Genomic DNA, 6,144 nt, shown 5'->3' with positions numbered 1-6,144 from the left:
AGCCCGCCATCTCTTACCTCCTAAATTTCTTCAATTTCCTAACTATAAACTTCCTTCCTCCACCTCTGATCTTCTTTCACCCTCTCTATCTCTACACACACAAAAAAGGGGAGACATTTGAAGTAAAGTAGGAGAGTAGAGGTATCAGGGCTGAGTTTTACTACTGATTTAAGTTGTAGCTCTCAGGCCTTTGACTAGCTTCTAGATCATGTTTCGTCATTGCAGCAGCCAGTACCCTACCAGGACTCTGAGTGTAAGTATACAGTAGATACATAGTTTGAGTCACTCGCCCCTCCAGACTCAGTGTCGAGTATTGTCAGCCAAGCCTAAGAGGATGTGACGTACAGAGCTGACACCTTCCTCCAGGATACTGTTTATCCCAAATTTGCTAGGCCACACTGATTAGTCTTCAATTTAGAATATGACTCCAATGTATGTGAACCACTGACCTATATATAATGCTAATGAATATGATGTATTTCTTTCTTTGTGTACGAACCTCTGTCCTGCATGGCAGTGAACAGTGACATTATCCACATGAATCTGACCTATAAATAGTGTCAATGAATATGAAGCATTTCGTTGTGTACGAACCTCTGTCCTGCATGGCAGTGAAGGGTGACATTACCCACACGAATCTGACCTCTATACATATATATAGCTGTTAATGAATATGATGTATTTCTTTGTGTATGAACCTCTGTCCTGCGTGGCAGTGAGAAGTGATACCACCCTCAGTGTCAAGACCTGACTGAATTACTCAGAATAGGCAAACTGTACTACAAGTTTTGCCAATAAATTTGTTACTAAAAGGATGCACATCAGGTAGGAAGTAGCCCCCCACCACCCACCACCCCGCCCACTCCCACCATGCCTTAAGAAATTCCTCTGCTCAGACAAACTTAACATGTTCACCGGTGGCCGTGATCGTATAGTGGTTAGTACATTGCGTTGTGGCCGCAATAACCCAGGTTCGAATCCTGGTCACGGCAGAAGAACAGTTGTATTTTTGGGAGCGCTGGTGGTGGGCTCAGCCGTCGTGCGCGGCCTCACCCACTGTCTCGCGTTCGATCCCCCGGTCGGGTGTGTGAGAAGGGTGTTACGCAGTGTTACCCTACCAAACGTTTAAGACTGTTTCCTCCTGCATTAACAACGGAGTATGAAAGACAAGGCTTTCTTCTCCGTCAAAGCAGAATATTAATTAGAAAAATAATGCCCCGTAATCACAGCGAGGACCTCATCTACAGTAGCTATGACTTATATTATCTTATCTCCCTCTCGTGTCTGTAGAGGAATGGAGACGAAAATGGAAAGATAATAAAAAGAACAACAACAATAATCATCATAATAATAGTAAAATAATAGAAACAACAACAACAACAACAACAACAACAACAACAAACAACAACAACAACAACAACAACAACAACAATTAAGTCGCTAAACAACCTAATCACCGTAAACTAACAAGTACAGACATTAACTTTTATAGGCTATTATTCCGTCAAGCAAGTGAGGGGCAATTTTCACACGCCCTATTAAAGAATCTACTTGTCTTAACTCATAATACTAACAGCTTGAGTAGATAGGTATACATCTGAGATGATGTAAACAATGATAACAATGATCATGATGATACTGGAATCGTGGGTAGGCGATGGTAATAATGTGTAAGACTTGTAAAAAAAATATATATTGGTTCACCTGAAGAGTAGACACACAAGTTTATTTCACCTGATGTTACCTGGCGAAGTAGGGGTTAGGTTAAGTTAGGTTAGATTAGGTTAGGTTAGGTTAAGTTAGGATTAGGTTAGGTTAGCATGTGGGTGTTTAATCATCACGTGAAAGCTGTTGTGGGGGGAGGAGGAGGTAATCTTAACGTTACCTGAAAGTTAATTAATTTCGCGATAATGATACGGTGAAATTATAGCATAAAAAGTTCACATTTCCGCTATCGCTGTTCACAAAAACTGGCTTGTTCTCTCATGCGTGTTAAGTTTGATGTTGTTCTCACTGATAGGTGGCTTCTAACTGTACTTGTGGTCGAACATGGGCTCTTCATATCCGACCTCTATTACAGATTTCCCAGCCAATGACTAGTATCTCCGGTAGTTATTCAAGTATATGATCGTTTGGCACAACCCCCTGCTACCAATGTTGCTCTTGCGTCTCCTTCAGTCCCTCTACTTCCACACCTGTAGACTTTGAAACACCTGTCTCAGCGCCTTACACCTGAACTCGTGTTAGTACCTTCAGTGACACGTGAAGACAGGTGTACAGTACCTTCAGTGACGGGGTACAGAGACCTGACATAACACACTGCAGGACTTACGACACTGTAGTTTACACAAGTTACTGAAACTTATCAACAACAACGACCACTTGACATTTTAATTTAACAATATTAAAAAATAAACATTATTAAACACAAAAAATAACAAGTGTTGGGCGGATCTTCAAACGGCCAAGTGAATTAATATAAACAACCTATAAACAAGCATCAAAGAAGACCATATACATGCCTCCCATAAAACACAAACAACGTGTATAATTCATCAATAAACACACATTAAACAACAAACACAGGATAAACAAACTTACAAGTCATCTACTAACATAATACACAATGTCGACTGCAGCTCTTTGACGTATTTTCAGTAAACAATGCAACCTGGCGTACCTTTGTCTGTCTCGTAATTGCAAAGTGAACAGGTAACGACACGGAACACTAATATTACACAACAAACAGACGGGACATAATATTGGAGGCTGGTCGAGGTGTTGTGAGACATAAGGCAGATGGCTGCATTTTTTTAGGCCCGCACCGCCGCTGCTTCCGCCTCCTCCTCCCCGAACTCAACCTCCTCCTTCTCTTCCTCAACCACCTTCTCCACCTCTGCCACTATTCCCTTCCCTTCTTCCTCTTCCTCTTCCTTCCCCACCGCCTTGTCCACCCCTATCTCCTCCATTACTCCTCCTCCTCCTCCTTCCCCTCCACCGCCTCCTCCTTCCCCTCCACCGCCTCCTCCTCCTTCCCCTCCACCGCCTCCCCTCCTCCCTCCTCCTCCCTCCACGCCTCCTCCTCCCCTCCACCGCCTCCTCCTTCCCCTCCACCGCCTCCTTCTTCCCCTCCACCGCCGCCTCCTCCTCCTCCTTCTTCCCCTCCACCTCCTCCTCATCATTATCTCGGATACATAGAGTAGATAAGAGAAGAAAAAAAAGAAGAAAGCTCATGAGTTGTTTTTAAGGAAGATTGTCATTAGGTGAGGAAGATCATATAACAGCCGAAGATGAACAAGACAATGGAAGAAAACTCAAGGGGAAATTAAGACTGTAAAATAGGGAGGAAATCTGAATAAGAATAAGAATAATTAGAAGAAGAAAAAAGAAGAAAGAAGAAGAAGCAGTAAGAAATAATAATAATAATAATAATAATAATAATAATAATAATAATAATAATAATAATAACAATAATAATAATAATAATAATAATAATAATAGTCCAATTATAGAAGAACTTAAGAAGAAATATAAATCGAAATACACAGAAAATACGTAGAAAATTATGTAAAAAGAACAAGCGATAATGTAAGGAAGAAGAACAACAAGAAATAGCAAAATAAAGATGAATTAATGCCATAAAATAATAGAAAATAATGTGTCTCGGGAAGTAATGAATAGGAAACATTATCAGCAAATGAACTTATTTACCTGGCGAGATTTTCGTTATAAGGGAAGAAAAATTATCAACTAAAGAGAAGGTGAAGTAAAAAATGGAATAACTGGAATAAGAGAGAGAGAGAAAGAAAGAAAGAAAGAATAAAATAAGAACAAATAAAGAAAAAAGTGAAAGAGAGAGAGAGAGAGAGAGAGAGAGAGAGAATAGTAAAGAAAATATCTGTCAGCATAAACTGTAAAGGTGTGAACATTTTCAATACATTTAAAAAGAACCTTTACAAGACTGGGAGGATTCGAGCACAAGATGTTGAAAAGAGAGAGAGAGAGAGAGAGAGAGAGAGAGAGAGAGAGAGAGAGAGAGAGAGAGAGAGAGAGATGCTTGTAAAGGAGACTCACACCTTGGTAGCAGCTCCAAGGAAATGAATCAAACATGTTCCTCGTGAATGGAAGTGAAGAAGACTCTGGTTACGAGGAGTGAAAGCCAGTGAATGGTGGTGTTAGTGGACGGACATACCTGTGTGTGGTTGGTTGAGGTGTATACCAGTGATTGATTGGGGTTAAAAATGCATGTGATTGATTGAGGTTAAAATGCATGCGATTGAAGTTAAAAACGACTGATTGATTAATGTTAAAATGCATGTGATTAATTGAAGTTAAAATGAATGTGACTAATTGAAGTAAATACGAATAAAGACTATTAGTGGAGGTAATTGTGGCTTGGCTAAGGTGTATACAATTAATGGCACTCAAGTTAATGTTAATAAATACAATGAACCAAACTTTCTGGGGTTGGTTGACGTAAACATGAATGAATTGTTTACACCGGCCTTATATAAACAAGAGATTCTGTTTCTGACCCCTCAAGACGAGAAACTCTCACAGTGTGAATATTGAACACAACCTGACTGACGTGAAGCCTCGAGACCTGAGCTGTAAGAGGTTCATAAGGGCAAGAGAGGTTTTATTGGGTAAGGGAGGTTTTATTGAGTAAGGGAGGTTTTATTGATTAAGGGAGGTTTTATTTGTCAACGGATTCAATGTAAACAAAATGAAGTTACAAGAAAAATCAGTGTAAACACCACATGCGTCATAGATAAAACTTGTATATAATAAAATGTTAGATAAAATCACTGCAAACAATAAGACGTTACTGAGAGGATCAATGTAAATACAACAAAACTACACTCATGATATTTCAAGACGAGGATCCTTGAGACGTGTGTGTGTGTCACATCACCCGAGAAAAGTTTGTGCCATCAGTGTCCAAGATGCAAATATTTAACCCCTTCAGTACGGGGTGTTAATGGTGATGGTGGTAGTGGCGGCGGCTGTGGTGGAGGCCACGGCGGCGGCGGCTGTGGTGGTGGGGGCAGTCGAGCCTGGTGGTGGTGAGGTAGGGTGAAAGGCAGTCAGCCCTGGGTGGTGGTGGTGGTGGCGGTACGTAAGTTAGAGGCAGTCAGCCGTGGGTGGTGGTGCTGAGGGAAGGTGAGTGGCAAGCCGCTCTGGGTGCTAAAACTGTCTCGCCATTACTTTCCACTGCTCAAAAACTGCGACATCTTCATCAACTTGGCGTAAAATGACAACATGGTGACTTGCACTTGTTCCCTGAGCATCTATTCATTCATTTTCTGGACGACGAACTTCCAGTTCCTGATTTTTAATTTGCATTTTTAACAAAGCCAACTTTTATATTTTTTAAACGCCCAACGGCGTTCTAGCTGTGGGAACTAATTAATATTCTAACTAATAGTTATTTCTGCAATGGAGGTAGGTTTTGTTTAGTGAGCAGCTCTTTAGTGTGACCGCCTACCGAGACAAATATGTTCCTATCACCTGGAGGGACATTACAGTCTAAAAAGAAGAGACATTAAGATTCTTCTCGAGGCAAAAATATAAGAAATATGAATTGTGGAGTTGAGATCAAGCTGCCAGTTTTGAAAATGGAAGTTGAGGGGTTGGTTAGCTTCCACAAGAATTTATAAAACAAATTAATGCGATTGGGATTAAATAAGAACATAAGAACATAAGAATGGAGGAAACTGCAGCGGGCCTATTGGCCCATACTGGGCAGTCCCGTTTACACCCAACCCCTATTGCTCATATAAGCATCCAACCTATGTTTGAAGCTATTCAGCATATTCGAGTTAATGATGATATTTGGTAACTTGTTCCATTCATCCACTACTCTGTTTCCAAACCAGTGTTTACCTATTTCACGCCTACATCTAAATTTGTCTAATTTAAAACCATTGTTACGAGTTCGCTCCTGGTTTGATAGTTTGAGTACCTTTGTAATGTCCCCTTTGTTTAGCCCTGACTTCCACTTATACACCTATATCAGGTCGCCCCAAGATCTACTTCTCTCGAGGGAGTGCAAATTAAGATGCTTTAACCTGTCTCTATACTCAAGGTTCCTAATGCCCGGGATTAGTCTTGTCATTCTCCTCTGAATTCTTTCCAATGATT

General features: G+C 40.7%; 1 non-coding gene across 1 annotated transcript; it reads left to right on the top strand.

Annotated features, from left to right (window-relative positions):
- Window positions 1–920: 920 nt before the first annotated feature.
- Trnah-gug lies at window positions 921–992 on the top strand. The gene has a single exon. It is a non-coding gene; the product is annotated as a tRNA-His (tRNA).
- The last annotated feature ends 5,152 nt before the right edge of the window (window positions 993–6,144 follow it).

Source organism: Homarus americanus, unplaced genomic scaffold (assembly GCF_018991925.1).
Source record: "Homarus americanus isolate GMGI-L3 unplaced genomic scaffold, GMGI_Hamer_2.0 scaffold55743, whole genome shotgun sequence".
Taxonomy (NCBI): domain Eukaryota; kingdom Metazoa; phylum Arthropoda; class Malacostraca; order Decapoda; family Nephropidae; genus Homarus; species Homarus americanus.
The sequence above is the reverse complement of the archived record's forward strand: the minus strand, read 5'-3'. Positions and strand labels throughout refer to the sequence as shown.